This window comes from Columba livia, chromosome 10 (assembly GCF_036013475.1).
Source record: "Columba livia isolate bColLiv1 breed racing homer chromosome 10, bColLiv1.pat.W.v2, whole genome shotgun sequence".
NCBI classification, from domain to species: Eukaryota; Metazoa; Chordata; class Aves; order Columbiformes; family Columbidae; genus Columba; species Columba livia.
In genome coordinates this window covers 11,258,247-11,278,370 of record NC_088611.1, presented here as the reverse complement: position 1 = coordinate 11,278,370, position 20,124 = coordinate 11,258,247, and the positions used below count along the sequence as shown (strand labels likewise).

The following is a 20,124-nucleotide window of genomic DNA, read 5'->3' as shown; positions in this document are numbered from 1 at the left end:
AGTTGTTATGGAGAAATACAGCTAAGCAACCTTTCAATAGAAGTTACTGGTATTTTTGATAGAGATTTCCTAGGTTGGTTTGCTCTTATAAAACTACATGCGATGGCTTTACACAAAATCACCAAACCAGGAAAGTAAAGTCAGAAATTGAGAGAATCAAGCAGGTCAAGTGTTCATGCCTTCAAGAGAAATACTGTACTTTAATGAGAGAGACAACTTTACCAAAGCTCCAGTTTTCTCTATTCAACACCAAAAACAACAGCAGCCTGGCAGTCTGAAAAGGCTTTGAGAGCTGATGGGAGAAAGCTTGAGGGTCATTTCAAGTTTTCTCTGCAGGGAGTGCCAAGGGGATGATTGAATCATGTAACTGGCTGAGCTGCAATGAAAGATAGTTCTTTTGGTGAAGGATGCCTTCTGTTGGCTTCCCTCTGGGTGACCTACCCTGCAGAAATAAGTTGTGCTCCCTCATTCTGCACTAAAAGTCACTGACATAAAAAATAATTTTTGTGTCACTGATATTCACAACTAAACCTTTTTTCACAAGTTGGTGAAAATTTTAAGGGATATTTCAACATAAAGAGCTGTTTTTTGTTTGTTTGTTTTTTCCAAAAGACTAGCAAACACATGGACCACAAGTAAGCTTTCTCAGTTATTCATTTCTTACGTTTTGGAGTAATCTACAAGCGAGCTAAATCTTATTATGGCAGGAATCTGCTTGCAAAATTAATAAAAGACAATCCTTATTGCCAGCATGACCAGTTTACCATGTCTTAAAGCCTGCACTGTCCTACGTCTCAAACAGCCTGTTAAGAGGGTATAGAAGTAAAGCAGCAACTTTCCCCTACAGCTGTGAACATACAGTTCTGTTCATCTAGACCTCTCCCATTTATGCACTAAAGATGTCTTCTAAAAGTTAATGTTTCTCCTTAAACTTACCTTTAGTTATGTGAAATAATTGAAATGCTCCAGTGCTGGACTCCAGGCACAGGAGACTAAAGGGAAATTTATAGCTGAGGATGGGAAAATACAGCAAATATCTGATTTGCATGATGTCTTAATTAATTAATATTTTTTTTTTTCCTCAAAACTTGAGAATTTACATTATGCACACAGAGGCTAGACACGGTGCTATTAAAAGGAAAGCACAAAGAAGGCTTCAATCTGATATTCTTAGAAGACACGAGAGACAGCTTTGGGGCTGTCAGCCCACCTATGCTGGACACACAAAGGTGGTATCATCTATAATGGCATTCTCTTTCTTTTCTTCCAAGTCTTCAAGCACATGCATAAAAAGAACTACAAAACTAATTTTGGGCTGTGTAGTGAAGGCCTAGAGTGTTTAGAGAGATTCACTGATTTTTTTTATGAAGTTTGCAGAAATGAAGAGGATGAGACAAGATTTTAGGAGGAAGGTTGCTTCTCTGAGGAAGACAGCTGAAGAAACCACAGATTAACTGTGTGATGACGAGTAAATCACTGAAACTAAGTTTTGAATTATGGCCTCCGATTACATATTCAATATTATATGTGTTCCCAGCTTGCTCTGAGGTCATATTTCAGAAGAACAGAGCAACTGAAGCAGACAAAAATTGTTCCCACAGCTTCGGGAAATGTTAAGTACTCTGAAAAAATCATAGCATAGACCTTCTACACTGGCAATCTGAATTAAGAGTATATTTTTGCTATTGATGTCAAAATATTGTGCCTCAGTTTCTGAACTGTCAAAAAGAATAATATGACATCTCCACCATCCACAGCACCTTTCCGCAACAGTGTCAGGATTTGTACTACTGTTGCTGCAATACAGTCAGAAAGATGAAGAAAACCAAATAATTTTGCACTTGCAGTTAGATTACAACCTACATGATGCCTGAAGCCACAGATTAGAGTAAGCAGCTGTTAATTTTACGGGCTCTGGCCTTTGTGTTCACCGAATGAAGCAGAAACCCAGCATGAAATACAGTGTATGCACAAGGTACCATGTATATACTGTTGACAGTAATGCTGACAGTAAAGAGTTCCAAAACTTTATAGGCTCTGAGTGCTTCTTTGAAACATTAAATTATTTTGGTGTAAGTAATATATAGTACACCAGAAGAAATCAAAACACTGGTGACATAAATTTTTCTTTGGGTAGTGATGTTGGTTTAAGTCAAACATAAGTAGTCATATTTGCTTTGGCTTTTTTAGGTAAGGGTAGGTTGTTAAACCTTGCTTAATACTGACTGACTGAACAGTATTAATGGCTGAGATGCAGGTCTATTATAATTTGAGTATTTCCAGACTAGAACAGCTCAGGGATTTGGCATGAAACACTGAACAAGGTTAGGAAATAATTAGATGGTGGATACTATTTTTATGAACTGAACACTCTATTAAGGAAAAAAACAAACAAGCAAAACCAAAACAAAACCAAACAAAAAGAAAAACCAAGGCACTGCAATCCCCAAGCACCAGCTCCCCCTAAACCCCGGCCCCGGCTCCATGTCCACCTGCAGCCCCGGGGCTCAGATCCAGCCACCGCTCCAACCACCGCTCCAGCCATCGCCGCCTCCCCAGCTGCTGCCGGCGGGCCCGGTGCCGCTAGAGGGTATCGCAGCCATGGGAAGCAGCAGAAGGTTCTTCCAAAAGAGGGTGAAGAGGAATAAATAATTCTTCTTTTCAAATGCACATATGTCAGGTGATTGTTTTGACGGTAACTGGGGCCCTCTGCTAAGGCTACAATAACATATTGCACCTTTCCCTTTTCTACCAGCCAGCACAAGGCGATGAAAGCTGGTGTTGATAATCCTATTAGCAGCTTCTGTGTTTATTACCTGTAATTAAATGTTGCCATTTACAGTGCAAAGTATATTAGACAATAAAAGAGTTAGAAACTGTTTAAATCCTGTCTTAAACCTACAGACTTTGACAAGGAGGAAAGCACTTCAGTTTTCCCCTCGTCATATATTTCAGTCTCATGAACATAAGACTCTTAAATGGATTTAACAAAGCATAACATAAAAATATTCAGAAAAGCACTGAGCTTCTGGTCAGACAGCTATTGAAGATGATTTTTGTTCTGACTTCCTTTGACTTCACAAGGGACATCAAGATGGATGCAAACAACACAGGCAGACACCACATCTATCAGAAAGTTCTCAATATTCATGAGCATTTGCCTACATGGTTCCACTTTGTGGATTGCTTATTAGCTTTGCTGACATAAACACAGTGTTGGTAGGTTTTGTTTTTGTTGTTTTTTTAAGTGAATAGCCTGGGTGGAAAAAAAAAACAATATAATTAAAACAAAACAGGACATGAATGTGTTGTAAACAAAAGGACTGGTTATCTTCTTCATACAAATCTTCACTGAGCTGCCATCTGTTCATTATAACAAGCTTATATTTCTTAAGTATTCACCGTCATTTTAATTTCTGTGTAACACTGAATAAAATAAAGGGAAATTAATTTCTGCATGTTCATGAAATTGTTTACTCATGGAACAAATATTCATCTAACCCCATTCTGCCTATCTCAGCCCCCATGAGGCTGTAGTCTAAGATTTCCAGTGCAACAATCCTCTCCAAGCCACCCCTTAAACTCACCATAGTGCCAACCAGCATCAACACTGAGCAAAATCCTAACTCAAAGCAGAATCATCTTCTGTGCCAACTCTTTAGATGCTTTGACCCTATCCACAGCTCCACTCCGGCTGTAGAGAGGCTTTCACTGATCTAGAATCCCAAACCATCCTGTGTCTTCAATCCTAATCACAGGTGAAAGAAGTTGTCTTCTGCCTCTGGAGCACTAGTCTCCAGCTCTTACTCTAGCCATAGTAATCACATGTTTGCACAAGAGTTGTGAACTGTTTGATGACAATTTCATTATAAACCTGAGAGCACTTTTTAACTGCTGCTCAGACCTTCATCCCTCCAAGTCCAAAGCATATGAAGGAACTACACTAAATCAAGTCTGCAGGCAAAATTCAGTCTTGAGTGAGTAGCCTAACTACTTCCAGTTGTATTTGGGTTCTACATCTATGTGTCATCCAAATTTTGTACTGTAGTCACCATCACTGACCATGGCTCTGCCCAACCACAGGACTGTCATGGGACTGAAGCTGAAGACCATCTCGATCACACCTCTGACCCAGGACCTCTGTCTGCTTCCAAACAAATACAGAGTCTCAGTCCAGTTTCAGACATCTCCACTCTTAACAGTGTCCAAATTTAATCAGCCAGAAACTTCATTCAGCCCTAATCTTGTTTCTCCTCTGCATCACCAATTTCAACTTCTAACTACAGCCAAAACAACCATCCCTACGACTTCAACCTTTTTTATCATCCAGTTTACTTGCACATTACCAAAGCTTTTGGGTCATAGCCAAATGCTTTAATTTTATGCTTTAATTTAATGCTTTAATTCCAGCAGTACTCTGGGGCAATATTCTGTAATCTCTGTATTTCTCTGACCTCAGCTACTTTCAAGCATATAAAATGTGATTCAATTTTTTTTTGGCTGATGATCTCTGACTGGAGCAGGTGGGAGGTCACGGTCTGAATTGTTTTTCATATAGTTCACTATTGATACCACGGGATGCTTTATAATTCAGAAGGAGATGTTGATAGACATAGGCACAGTATTACATTTGTAGTACTGTATCTATATGCCCATATTCTCTCTAGGTAACATAAAAGGCCAGTTGTTCAACAGCCATGAGATCTCTTATCTTGTGGAAAAATAAGACCCAGGCTGAATTAGGATAATCTTATTTAAAGAACTCTTTTACTTTTTAGGACAAGGTTAAGATACAATTTTTAAAATACGTATTTGAACTTATACCAATACAAGCAGTGCACAACAGACTCGGCTGCAACTTGGAAATTTGCTAATAAAAGCATAATTAAAAGGAAAATTCCTTGAAGATCAGGTTAAAGCTACCTTTGGCAGTAACTGTTCCTAATTAAACTGAACAAATTTATTGCATTTTACAATGATACAAAAAAAAAAAAAAAAAAAGTCATAGAGAAACCTATGTGAGGCTGAGTACAACAACAACAGACAAAAAGATGGTTCCTGGTTTAGATGTGGGTCATTTTTTCTACCCCTGTAGAAACAAGAACAATTACACAGAAAGATTTCCCTGGGCAGTATGTCACCACTGCAGGCCTGTCTTTGCTCTCGGCAACCCAGAAGAAAGGATTTATTTGATGTCTGGAAGCCAAGAGTTGAGTAAACCTGTTGCCCAAGGTCTTCTTTCTTCCATGGCCATGGAATAACCTTTTGGATGTCTTAACTAAATGAATCTTACTTGAAGAAACAATTAAATTATGTAGCTGCTGTCCCTTTGGAGGCTTGTTTTATATTTTACATCCTTTGTGCAGATACGCAGTGAATATCTTAACACAGATGTTTTTGCCAGGTTGATAAGAGTTTAGAGGGAACTAACCTCCTGTGACCCAACCTCAGAGGTCCCATGTTTTAACACTGTTTTCAAAGAGCTTTAGAGTAGAGCATCTCATGGAAATCTTTCACTTCCCAGTCTACTTCCAGTTCCTCCCTGAGGAACTCAGTGGAAGGATAGAAATTCTCCACAGAAAGTCAGAATAACTGAAAAACAAAAGACGCTGAGGAATGGCAACTTCATGTCTGTGCACTAAAACTTTGGAAGTTTTGGGAAGTGAAGGTAAACTTTGCTCAGACAGCTTTTCTCTTGGGAGAATGAGAAGTTCAGCAGTTTCCCAACCTGGAAACTTGGGCTGTTGGCATCTTGCTGAAAAGGCCAGAGGGAAACCTGCTCAGCAGTGAACCTGGTGCCCACCTGGCTGGTTTGTTTCTGCAAATTAAGCTCACAGTTCAGTTCCTAAGGCTGACACATTAAATAATAGAGCTTACACCCTGTTGTTACTGCAGGTTTTGGGGGGAGGGATAACTGTCTGAACCAGGACCCAGCTTCTGGTCCATCTTCCCCATCAGCACAGCTCTCCAGCAGGACTCCAGCCATGCCCTCAAGGCAGATGTACATGGAAACAGTTTCTTCATAAGCATGAAACTCACTTTGAAAAACAAACGACAAAGAAAACCACCTTAGCTTTGCATGCACTATCTCAGGAGACATTCTTCTTAAAATTTTTCAAACAAGACAGACTTCTTCACAAACAAAATGACCACAGGATATATAAAAGAGCTGATGAGGGATATGGAAAACACAGATGGCAAAATGCAAAAGGTGACTGACTGCCAGGAACAAGGTGCAACTCCTCTGACAACATGTACTGTCAGAGAAATGTGTTTCATATTGAACACCTCACTCAGTCTGCTACAGATGTGGTGAAGGACTCTACACCACCATTGAAAAGGCAAGCACACCTTCAGAAGAGTCAGCCTCTCTAACAGCATGTTCAAAGACATATCCTTGGTAAGCACATATCACATAGAGTACTGCAGAAAATTTAGCACAAACATATCAATATATCATGCAATATTGCATGTCATGCAATATATTGTTTCATGCCCAGTAAATATGATTCTAAAATTTTCACACGTCAATGTGAGAGTGGGGAAGACAATGATAAGTGTTTGGATCTCTGCCTTGGCTAAGGCCATCTCCTGGTTTCACTGGAAAGCCCTGACTTCAAATCATCTATAGAGCTGCACTGATATAAATCTTGGAGTAAAATGCAGGTGTAAATTGTGCTTATGGGGGTAACTCCTGCTTGTAACTAGCCAAAAGAACACTAGCATGGTAACTGTGAAGAAAAACCACATATAAGTTTCACAGTAAGTGCATCAACAGCAAAAATCATTCTGCAAGTGCTGTTTGTCACTTCACACTGAATTTAATTACAGTTAAGGATTTAATTAGAAATTTTCTGTTATTCTACTGTCTGGTTTTCCCACCTTTTTTTTTTTTTTTTTTTTTTTTTTTATTACTTGACTGATCATTCTGGGTTTTTTCACTTATGTTTTCTTTATACTCTGGACTGCAAACAGCTTCATGCCCTGGGGATGATAAATACTTTTAGGCTTGATCACCTGTAATGATGGATGCCCATGTTGCAGGTAAAGGGGGTGGGGAGAGTGATCTCTTACTGTGCCTGTTCTCCTCCTCTGCCAAGCAGATTTCTTAGAGGCAGCTGCCTGACTGGCCCTCTCACCTATATGATCCTTGAGCAGTGAGATGTTATTAATTAATGACTTGTTTTCTGATAGTGACTTATACCATATATTTTGCACACCACAGAGATCTGGCAAAAGTGGAATAACTGTCATTTCAGAAAAGACCTGAGTGCCATCTGTTTTTCCTGGCATCAGCGTTTCTTGGGAGGTTAGAAAGGTTGAGTACCAAATATTTTCTCATCCACTTTTCTCTAAATCATTGTCAAAGAAAAAATGATAAGTTTTGAAACACTCTGCCACCTTCTTCCTCTCTTAAGAGTATACACAGAGAGGTTGCATGTACTTTTCCATAACATGAACTTATATATTTTTTTCTGTTGTCTGACAAAATCCATATGTTCCAGACTCAGACCATCTGTCACTCTTGATTCTTTTGCACAAAAAGTTTTTGATGCATTTCTCTCATGATTGAGTTCTTTCTATAATTTCAGAGTGGGGGCATTTGACAGAAGGAATTTTCATACCTCACCATCCCAAGGTAATCTACATGCACAAGTCTCCTCAGTGACAAAAGGCTGGATGAATAAAGAGATTTTCCATTCCTAAGCAGAGCAGGGTTTGGGTTTTGTTTGGTTGGGTTTTTCCCTTTGAGGAAGCAAAGTACCCCTGAAAAACAGTACAGTAGTGAAAGAATTGTTTGCTACAATTCAGGATTAGTAATTCCTTGCAAAAGCGAAGTCCCAGAGGATTAAGCAACTCCAATTATAACTATAACCTTCATCTTCACAGGGCGTTGAAAGGACTAGATTCAAGTGGACTAGCTCACAGATACCATTTATTGGAGACCTTTAACAACAGAGCTGTAGGATGCACATCATCATAAGACTTAAGTACCAAGCAGTAACTCTGGTGTTTGTTCTTACTCCTGAAACATGGATTTATAAATTATTTTCTCATTGCTGACTGGCTAGCAGTAGAAATTGAAGATCAGAGCATGTTTCAAATGGGAAGTAAACCATACAGGCTAATTTTGGTTTCTAGTCAGTATTATGGTTGTTTGTAAATAACTATTTCATATTTCTTGTGTTGGTTAAAGCACAAAAGGGTTCCAGCACTGCAAATGAGTTGACTGTGTTAAAATCAAATATTTGCTGGTTGCTACTCACTTTCCCAGCCTCTCAGGACATCCAGTCCTTCACCGAAATCATCTTCCGCAACAAAAGACCCCATCTGCATTCTAAGGTCAAAAGTAAGGTTACGAGATATGCATTTTTCCCCTTCCCACGTAGAATATGACAAAAATCAAATCCAAGATGACATTTTCTAGGGCAAAGTGTGATTATTGGGCAAAAACTTATCAACAAAGTGTTCCACGAAGAAAGGCACTAAAGAAGGACTTGATGTCCAAATGATTCTCTCTGGCGGCTTCTTGGTTGGGCTGTTTCTCCTATGTTCTATCACAGAAAGAAGAGAATATGTGATAAAAGTCTTTCAGGTGAAGTGAATCACAAGAGGTGCAGGGTAGCCAACCATGTGCAAAGCTGGAAAGGGAGGCACAGGGAAGCATAACCAGGATTTCCAAAGGAGACAGCAGCTTCACAGCCAAACTAAATTTTTCAGCTCTTCTTTGAAATAGTCACTCACAGAAGAAAAAAGAGGAAAATCTCTCTTTTCCTTTTCCAAATATTTTTACCACCACCACTACAATCTGTGTGCAGTTTTCATTTAATCAAAATTTGATTTAAGATAGAAATCTAATTAGGAAGGAAAACATTTTAAAAGCCCTTCAGTCAAGGTGTTATCATAAGGAACACACTTGTATAAACACCCAAGGGTATCCATGCCCTTCTGCAGGCTATCAGTAAAGGTAAAACCCTGCCGCAAATACTTAAAAAAATATATAGAAACTGTTTTTGTGAGTGGTTCTAAGTATTATGACGAAACAGAAAAATATTGCTGCTGTTAAAAAAAGTCTCAACTGATCACCACAAAGTTTAACATCTAAAATGAGAGCCTTTTCCTCATTAGCAGCATTTTCAGAAGAAGAAATCAAAATCAGGCCACAATCCAAATCCAAACTTTTCCAAGATCTGGAAATCTATCTGAAACTCTCTGAAATAGAAGCCACGAATATGGGCAAAGTAGATCTGCTGTTTCCATGCAAGCCTAGCTCTACTTTCTATAGGCACCAATTTTGCAAACCCATGTAACGAGGAGCTTGATTGTACCTCTCCAGAGCAATTGCTGTTAAGAGCGATGGACTGAACCACACTGTCTCCACATTGTAATATTTTACTCTGGTTTTCTGCAACTGCTCTGTAAAAGGCTGTTTCAGTGTCAGTAACCTCTGAAAAGACTGGGCTGTGTGCTGTGCTTGCCAGTTCTGTCTGACAGCTCCTGTTCACAGGTCTTCAAATAAACAATGCTCCATATCTGTAATTTTTGACAGCCTACTCTACTGTCTTGTACAAAATTTAGTCTTTTCTTCTCTTGACTGTAAAAATAAAAACTATATCGTAAACAAATAAATCCCTTATGTATTCTGCTTCACATTATTCAACAGCGTTAGTCACATTAACAGATAAGATGTTTTAAGGCAATCCAATTCTGTAGCACTGTATTTGTTTTCTTGAGCTGTAGCTTTCTCAGTGTGTCTAACTAAAAGGGGTTTGAGGTATGTCCGGGAAGCTTCAGTATTCAGCATTACTGAATACATAGTTTAGGCAAGATAAGATCAACATTTTGTTCTACGTTTTTTCTCCTTTTTAGGAGATTTAAAAGGTGGGCATTTTGTTTTCATTTTTTGGCAAGTTTTTCCTCAACATTTTTTCCATTAGAACTAGAATTCCACTCAAAACACATATTCAGGGGAACTTGGTACCTCGCATCAGGTCAAGCAGCAGGGAAGAGAGTGATTTACTGGAAGTGTAAAAATCATAATGACTTTGTACTTTCCTCTCTTCAAGGCTTGTTTTCTTGCCTCATCCATTTTCGGTTGCTTGCGGCACTTATCATGCACAACTTGTAGAGTTTGTTGAGCACAAGGGGAACACCAGGTTATAACCAGCGTCCTGGATGACTGCAATTTCTGTTTCATCATTAATTCAGTGCCTTTTTTTCCCCATTACAATTTTACTATTAATAAATGTGCTTAGATTTTCTTTCAAGGTGAATTATGAGCATATGTTTGGTTGCAGTGTGAGCTTACCCTTGACTTTGGTTGTGTTGCCTTAGGTGGCTTTGGTATGATCTGCACCCAGGATTACTATGGCACAAGAGAGGTATGACACAGACTAGACCTCACCGAGGCCCAGAAGACCATTGAAAAGAGAAAGTCTGTGAGAAACAAATATGAGAACAATCTCAGGAAACAAGGAAAGTAGGTAAGAAGCTTTTCATATTTTGTTTTTGTTTTGTTGGTTTTGTTGTTGTTGTTTTTTTTTTTTTTAATATATTATGCTCTCCAAATGGGACTATTCCAACCCCTTTCAGAAATTGCTCCACGCTTCTCTTCAGACCCTTTTTAGTAGGTTCTGAGAAGCCTTTTACTGATGCAAATGAAGTTGTATTTTTCAACTTAAAAAAAAAACAAAGAGTAAATTGCCCTTAACTTACAATGATGGTATATTAAAGGTTCTGACTGGTTGGAGAAATATCCCAGATCTTACCGCTGTTGTTTTGTAACAAGACAAGGAAACTTCCCTTGGATTTAGTTTCTGATAATGCCAGCAATGATCTGTGTTTCGTTGGACAAACCACTTAGAAAAATTTCATGAGTTATTAGGCATGTTAAGAAGCTGATAAGTGCCTAATCGCATTTTTGAAGGAACCCAAGTGAGACAAAAATATATCCTGTCACAGTCTAAATGCCCTTTTTTTTTTTTCTCAACATAGGGGGAAAAAAAGAAAAAAAAATATTTAATACTGATATATTTAATTTAATACTGATAACTGAGAATGGTTGCTTCAGTGCATTATTTTCATTGCTCTTGACGTAGCATTATATATCAGCCGCACTTTGCTATATTTTTGTAGTAAATCTACATGTTTTTTTTCATGCAATAATAATAATAATATTATATTATATCATTATATTATATATATTATATATTATTATATAATATATAATATAATATATATTATATTATATCATATTATAGAATTTTATAAAATAGATTAAATTATAATGTATTTATTCCTTACTCATGTTAGCTTCAGTCGCTGTAGAACTAAGAGATATTCTTGACTTTGAAAGATTATTTTTTAAAAAATGAATTAATTCTGTCCTTGAATCTTTCATTTTGACCTTCTAGCTCCAATTTCTGGCAATAAATAATATGTAATATGAACGCAGCATAAGATTTCTCAGTCAAAAAAGACATAACACGTAACTAATTAATAAACAGTAAAGATGGTGCTAGTAACCCTTCAAAATTACAATCCATTAATCTCAGTTACACAGCAGAACCACATATTTCAACATTAATAAATGAAATCCTCATAATTAACATTATTTCAATACATGAGAACTGATAGTATATCCTGCATTATTATATGTCTGATTAGTTATGTGTGACATTAACAGTCCAGTGGATAATTTATTATTTTCCCTATCAAATGCAAAACAAAACTAGTGTGTGTCACAAATTGGTGAAAGTAAACGATCTGAATTTGAAACAATCTAAATTATTTATTGAGAATAATGAAAGCAGGATCGAAAGTTTGACAGTTTCTGTACTAACATTTGAATTTCCTCCATGTTCTTAAACTAAAGCTGGCTGGATCTCTTATTACTTCTAAATTCCTCCAGTTCCATGCCAGTGATATTCTGTTCATTTTAACACAGGAGAATGGCAAATCCTTTCTCTATTTTTTGTTTTTAATTTAAGAACATTTCTGTACTGTTACCACCCACAAAATGTCCAAGTTTTTCAGCAGTCCCAACGACATTAAAATAAAATTTTAGAAGTGCCTCCCCCAGGTGAGACACACTGTACCTCTTGCCTCAGTTAGTCCGTACTCTCAGCTCTCTGACTGCGTAGCCAATTTTCTGATGTGGACAGATCCTCTCTTAAGTTGTTAGCATGGGTTTATTTTCTTTTATGGTCGTCTCCATTAGAATTAAGAAAAAAAGAGTCAAAAATATCTCCACTTTAGAGATGGGCTTTAGCTTTGTAGCTCCCATTACAGTTCCTAGGATTTTTGTCTCCCTGTACTGGAGGGTCAAATAGCAGCATTTACCCAGGCATTTAAATACATTAATTAACAAAGAGAGAGTTATTTCTTTTGGAGGGGTAAAACTAAAGCTTTTCAATTGCTGATTGCCAAATCTCCTTATCTGCAAGAATCTGTAGTGGTGTAGAAGGAAAATGGCAGAAGGAGAACTGAGTTTCAGCCAGGTTGCCTTGGGGACCTGCAGTGTTCACCCTCCTAAGACCCCAAAACAGGCAACCTACATCTGTGCTTCTCAAACAGCAACACCAGCGTTTACCTTAAAAGTTTATAAACAGCGTCTGTCAAAAATGTCCATGGAAAGCCCTGTATGAGTTTCTCTCACATTTGTATCAGAAACAGGATCGATTTTGTTGAAGACAAATATAAGGTGTTTTCACTTTTTAGTAAAAAGCATAGACTGCTGTTTCATTTCACTCTGCCATGTAACTTATCAGCCAGGCCACCAAAAAAAGATAGAGACAACACTTCCACTTTATGTTTGATGAGAACTGGCCAAAGAGAAAGCAAATTTGTGTTTAAAATACCATACGTCATTTCACTGTTCACAAGAGACTTGAGTAAGGTGACCTGTGCTGAAAAAGCCAGGTCCTTAAGACATAAAAGATTGAGATTTAACTTTTGAGACTTGCCAGTTGATGATAAAATGATGTTACAAAGAAGAATCACCATGGTAAGAAACTGAAAGGAAAGGCAAAGGCCAACAGCAGTTTTTGTTCTCAAGACAGTTCCTTCATTTCAGGCTTTCCAACTCCTGGTTTAGTGTTCTTGGCCATTACACAGGTTGTTGACAAATCTCAGAAAGATAACAGGCACATCATGTCCCTCTTCACTTCAATGTTCTCCAACGGTATTATAATTTAAAAAACAAAAACAAAACCAAAAAATAAACAGTTCAGTACTGCAGCACAGCTACTGATTAGCCAGTTCATGTTTTGCAATGGTAAAACTAGATTTTGGGATAAAGTGCTTACTAAGGCAGGACTAAGCTTTACTGTTCATGAAGCACTTCAGTTCCACAATTTCTGCATCTTTAGTCACTACAGAGTAACACTTAAAAAAAAAAAGAAAAGATAAAAAGAAAGACTAAGCTGAAGCACAAACAGATTGAATGAATTACCAGAGATTTGCATTTTCAGTGCATTGCTCAAGCAAGAAGAAGATAGGACTTTTCTGAGACAGAAGGAGTTTTCTAACACCTTAAACAGAAGGAAAACCTCAGTTGCCGTGTTGGCACATGCTCCAGTGCATGAACGTACAGGCAGTTGCACCACTGTGAAATTTAAACCAGCTCAACCTAATGGTGCTGCTGGAAGAGGCACCATCTGGCCTCCCCCTTGCCACACACTCATTTCTTCCCTAAGATCCCCTCTTCTTCCAGCGTGAATCCCATAGTGAACTAGCTCAGGGAACAAATTAAGTTGAAGTATAATTGGACGTATTTACTTCTGATTTAATTAACAAAGTCCCTATCAGCTTTGTGAAATGCTGTAGTCATTGCTGCAGCTCTAGAAGTATAATTTATGGGTTAGATGTGGGTTACAGAGTCACATAGGTACTGTCTGAGCAGAGTTAAGATCCTAGAGTGAATTACTAGAGCCAGGACATTATGTACTGTAATACATAAACAAGATCTTATTAAATTCATAAAGTAGGGTGAAATACTTTCTTGTAATGGCATTTGTTGAACATTTTTTGACATGAACCCTTCCCACAGCTTAAGCATTTGTTACATCTCTAGCAGCCCATAAGAAACGAAATAATGAGTCAGGAGTGCCTTTAGATCCCTCCTACACCCAAAAAAAAATACCTACTAGCGAAATTGGCTCAAAAGCCAGAACAAAAAGGAGAAGACCACAGCTTGTAAAACTCAGAATAAAAAGCTGCAGCACAGTGAACCACATCTGGAGCCTGCTCATGAGTACCTAGAGAGACACCATACAGACACAGAACAAAAAGATGGTCCCTGATGTGATCCCAGAGCTTTCTCTCTAAGCACAGAAACAGAAGCAACAACCAGGTGGGGAGAGCACAAGACAGCAGTACATTAATTAAGATTACAGCAGTAAGCAGAGCGCACTGCGTACTGACTCTGACCGTTTGCCAGCATTTTGTGGATCACAGCTGCTGAGGAGCTTGTTCTTATTTGACTTAGCCATTAGGGAGGATCTATTTTTTTCCCTTTTAAAAAATAAAATGTAAAACTGCCCTCTGAGTTCTTCTTTAAAGCCATTCTCTTCTGTTCATCTACATTGTAATAAGCTTTTTATGTTTGCAAATAACAATTATTGCTCAAGTATATGTTTAAAGAAACCCTGAAATCCAGATAGACATCATCATCAAAATGTGAAATGAATGACTTCTGAACCTTCTGCAAAATCATTTCTGTGAAACCAAATTCTGCTGTTGACCCCTTTGAACTAACTTTTAGTGTGTTCACCACATGCAGAGTCATACTCAAGCCACAGCAGCAAGGTATATCAGAGGAAACACTTGAAACTGCCCAAAGAAGATGTCAGGTTTTCCTATTATTTTTATTTATTTATTTTTACTACCATTTTGCACATTCCTTCTGTACTTTGCAGATTGATGGGGTTTAAACACCTTTTGGGGTGTTCTGTAATGTTCTATGAGTGTAATAGTGACATATTTAAGATCTATTTCCCTCCTATATAACTAGTATTATGCAAATAAAAGGATCTGTACTTCAGTATAAAATCTATGACTGTGACTGGGATATTGTCTCTGTGTAAAATGTTCCCTTCCTTGCAGGTGCAGGCGTTTCTACTCAGATTTCTCTCTGCTCCCATTAAGCTTCAGATCAAGCTCTAATCAGACTATCCAGTGGACAATAAATGAGATCATTCAGCTTTACAGCTTATACCTAATTAGACCACTGGATACTCAAAGAACATCCACATAATGTTCTCTTTCTCAAAGAGAACTCCAGAGAAGCTGAAGACCCACAAACTCCAAAGCTTTATCCAGATATTATAAAAACTATACGGAGAAACTATACACTTTGTATTTTTGCTGGTCGTTGTCCTAAAGCCTAAGGTCACTGCTTATGAAAAAAAAAATATCAGAAATTGCTAAGGATATCCTGAAATATTGTCTTCCCAGAGGAAGGAGATAGAGACACAAACAGAATTTTGCTTTAAGATGACATATGGGGAACGTGGAAAATACTGGCATATAGTAAAACCTTAAAAAAAATACATATGTGTGCAGAGAGCCTGTGCTTCAAGTGACGTTCAAGAAATAGTGATTACATAATGGTTCTACCAGAGCAGCAAAACATCTGCAAGGTTTGAAACTGCAAGCTCATGAGAAAAATATTTGAACCTAAAAGTGTACATATTTCTCCATTCTCAAGTCAGCAGGATGAACAAGAACTAATTTATGTTTACAATCACTCAGTTTGATTAAAAAGTCGTACTTCAACAACTCTAAAGATGCTTTTTCTGAACATCCTCCTTTCCATTCAATTAATTCCAAATGATATTTGCCCAGAAAATGTAGAGCATGTTTAAAGGCAATAGAGATAATGCTAAAGCAAGCAATCCCTGCTTAAAACTTGGACTCACTTCTGTCAGCATTCTTGCAAGAACATTACACCTTGGTTTCCTCATTAATATTGTTCTACATTAGCTTAATGTAAAACTAAGTAATGTGTGAGGCAGCAGAAACGAGCATGCAAACATAAAGCCTTCTACATATGGTAGATTTAAAATTACCTTCTCCATTTTACTTACCATAAAATCTGTGATTTTCAGTGCCGCAACTGTGGTCTTAAACGGTGAGCATCATTTGGAAAGAATGACTGCTACTAGAGTCAGAATACACTAGGGACAGGGATTGGGTCTGAGATTTAGGACACTGGTTCCATTTTGACTTGTGCCAGTGATTTATTTCCTGAGTAAGTCATGTCAAATTAGACATGACTGACAGGATTTGAAATGCTGCCACTAACGCTAAGAGACCAGGTACGGATTTATGTTTTTATATCAGTTTCCCAGGCTGCCAAAATGGAGCAAATCATACTTAGACTTTATGATCTTAAAAAAGGGGCAAAAAATGATGAAGTTCTAGGTGAAGTTACTGAGAACAGGGCATTTGCAGCAAATAGTCAGCATGCGCCTTTGTCAGATTGTCTTCACACTAAAAAGGTATATTCTATGCCTGTGTCTCACTGACACAGAGGCAGAGGAGGCGTAAGGGGACCTCAAGGGGTGATTTTGATCCATTTTGCCATGTTTTTCCCCAGGATATTCTGCTGACCATGAGGTAATCTTAGGACTATACTAATTTCTTGAGAACTACTAGCTCAGAGGTACTTAGATCTGGGGAGCATCTTCCATGAGCACTTCCCAGGTCAGCATTCACTGCTGGGGAGCATTCAGGGTGAGGACATACTTCAATGAAGGAAAATTTGTGAAAGCACTTCAGAAGGAAAACGTTTGTAACTGCTGAGAGCAGTTCTACCATCTCTCAACAAGGCAGGAGACAAGCAGATAGCTTCAGCTATGGAGTGGCTCTTAACATCTATTAATTCCAGTGCTCAGCATTCTTCTTCTCAGAAAGGATTTCTCACCATCCTGCAGAGTATCGATTGCATTTCCAATAGTTCCAGAGTTTAACTAAAAACAGAACACTACAAAAATCCCCATGATTTTAATTTTAAATGTTTGCACCTTGGAGTCATTTTCCTAGGCAAAGGCTAGGAAGGGCTTTTACTGCCCACATGTGCAGTTTCCAAGTCTCCTACAAGGATGCTAAAAACCACGCACATAATTAACCAGTTCAATCGAGCATTTAACACCACACCTGCAAAGTTTGTAAGCCATGAAAATTTATGGTTTAATAATGTAATATGGGTTCAGTTTAATATGTAAAATACAGCACTGCAATGGAAACAACTGTAAATTATCATGGCTAACAAACTCTGCAAATATAGCGTTTCATGCTCAGTCACCCCATTTAATTATTTTTATGTTTGTTGAAATCCCAACAGAAGATCATGAAACAGATTTTATTTGAAAATGAAATTATTTCATTTAAAATTACAAATGTGTAATCTTAAATTGTCCTGTTACAGCTAGAACTGTGTTTTAGGTGTAGTACAGAGAAATTCTAGTAGAATCAAATTCTTTTCAGATTTTGGCTTGAATAGAAAACATGAACTCATGTTTGGAAGGAAGACTAAGAAAGAGGGAAAAGGATACTTAAATGTGATTTTCAGCCCATTTTATATGATTCCAGATTATAAATTGCTATATCTATCTGCTTCATCTTATTAAGCCTTGTTTCCCTCTTTAATGTTGGTGAATTCTCTCATTTGACTCGCTAGGGGTTTTAGATTTAGCTTACCCTCTGATAAACACCAAATGTACCCAGTATGCCATAAAATAGGATATATACAAAAAATATTGGTTGATTCAAAGGCCATCAAAATGAACAGAAGTCTTTCCATTGCTTTGAACCATTTTCAGATCAGGCCTTACTATTTTCAGGAGGGGAAGCTTGTTTCTTCCACAGTGAAAACATTTATCCGAGAGCAATTTTTCATCTCTGTGTTCAAGTGATGACTAGTCTGGAGTCTGAACTTTGATACCTGCTCCGACAGAAGAGCAAGCTGTGCCAACACCTTCAGTTTACAAATCACTGTCAAGCTGTCAAACCAATCAGAAATTCAAAGCACCTAAGACCTTTTAAATGCTGCCAGTGTTCTGTCAGGAAATATATTTAAATATTCTGAAGCTTTCAGATTCAATGTCATTTCTAATAGTGAAATGTTACAAGGAATTTTTAATTAGTGTATTCTATCATTTTTCATTTACTGAAATGATATAACCCACCATGTTTTAAAACAAATGTTGTATTATTCAGATTCCAGTTAGACAAAAAAGACTTTTACCATCTTGAGCATGACGATTTGCAGACCTTTAGGTAACACTTGATTCTGGGGTTGTCCCTCATAGACTAAAAGGCTAACTAGCATTCTCAAGTGGGTCTTTAAATTGAAGAAGAGAATATGACTATGTAACAAAGAATTTATCTGGCAGTAAATCTAAGGATAAAGATGATTGAGAAGAAATCCATACAGCTCAGGATCAAGGATCTTGTAAAGCGACTTTTGGACTGATCCAACCAGAGACTGCATAAAGCTGCTGTACCCCTGCACTGCCTAAAGCTTTTGAAGGATTCAGAAACCAGTAACAGCAACCTAAACCATGCAACGATGAGCAAACACTGTCCTCTCTCCCTGTACATTCCCTCTTTTCTTGCCAGAAGAGCACTGGCTGCTGCAGGAGTTACTCCACCTCAACCCTCCACCACCAAAGCACCTTGTCATGCAGAAATCCTTGCAACTCACCCAGCTCTTCCCATCACAGCAGAGGACAGAGGCACAGCTGTTCAAGCACATTTTCGATGCTTTAGAGAATCATGGAATCACTTAGGTTGGAAAAGACCAAACCTTGCTTGAATTACAGATTCAGAGCAGACACCAAAGGCTTCACACGTTCTTCAATGCTCATATAAAAAACAAACAAGCAAGCAAGCAAACAAACAAAAAAAACAACAAAAAACACTAGAAAGAGTTTTCTGACACAGAAGGAGGTTTTTATGTACTGAAAGATTTTGGTCCTTGAATCTTCACAGAACAGCTAGGGAAGAAATGCACATTTTAGGAGAAATCAGTGTTGTGCCCTACACTCCCACGCAGGTGTGAAGGATGCACGCTGGACCCGGGATAGTAAGGTGCTGCGTGGGCATTCAGATATGCATGACAGAGAAATACAGGAAAGAGGAGTTTAGATTATGCAACACTGGTGACAGCAAGATATGCCTTAGATTTGGTAAAAAGTCAGCAAAACAGCAGTCTGCAGAGGAAACACATGGAAAGACGTCTGTTAAACGACATGTAAAATTTATCATTTCCAGCACACCAATTTTTATAAAAACAGAATCAATGCTGAATTCTGTTACAAGTAGATATGATCAGCTACTAGAACATATTGTTGCAGGTGGACAATAAACACTTGGATAATCTAAGCAAATCTTATTTTAATATAAATATCTTGCGGACAAAACCAAAATCCTAACTTGAATTTTACTTTCAACTAGTCTGCTCCCATCATCTGCCACACTTGAATAGATATTTGTCTGAGTAACAACTAAGCAAAAGCCAGCAGGAGCTAAGGAAATAGAAAATAAAACAAATTGCCACAGTAAAGTTAAAGTGAATGTTTTCCCCTTCTAGCTGTCCACTGTAGTCTCCATGTGTGAAATACTGTGCAGTGTTAGCCATTATATTTGCTGCTACATTCAGCTCCAATGGTAATTGCATTTCAAGTCTTGATGATATAATGTGATCCCATGATGTACAGGATTATAAATGAAACACCCTGTAGCGAAGCACTGCAGTAAGTGTTTAACTTTTAAACATGGAAGTGGTTTCACCTGGATGTTGGGCTGGAGTTTGTGGTTGTATATAACACTTGGACATGCAATTAGATATAGTTCTCTGGAAGGCTTGCAAAAACCTAGAGAAAAATAACAAGCCTAATACTTCAGGGGTGAAGTATTAGTACCATTGAAGTCTCTAGGAATCTTGCAATTGACTATACTTGGACCAAGATTCCACCCTAACTCTTCTGCAGCTTTTGAAGTTATCATAAATAAGGGTATTATTGGATATTATGGAAAGAGATTACAAAAGTCACAAAATAATCGTCCACGTCAATCAAATCTTTTCAATTAGAAATGTCTCTACCAATTCCACAGTAA

At 37.8% G+C, this 20,124-nt stretch overlaps 1 long non-coding RNA gene across 1 annotated transcript in view; it reads right to left on the bottom strand.

Annotated features, from left to right (window-relative positions):
- The window catches only part of LOC135580455 (uncharacterized), a 142,233-nt gene extending 123,246 nt beyond the window's left edge, over nucleotides 1–18,987 (bottom strand). The window contains exon 1 of the long non-coding RNA XR_010475081.1: nucleotides 18,710–18,987. This is a non-coding gene — a long non-coding RNA (uncharacterized LOC135580455). The remainder of the gene's footprint in view (nucleotides 1–18,709) is intronic.
- Between the last annotated feature and the right edge of the window lie 1,137 nt (nucleotides 18,988–20,124).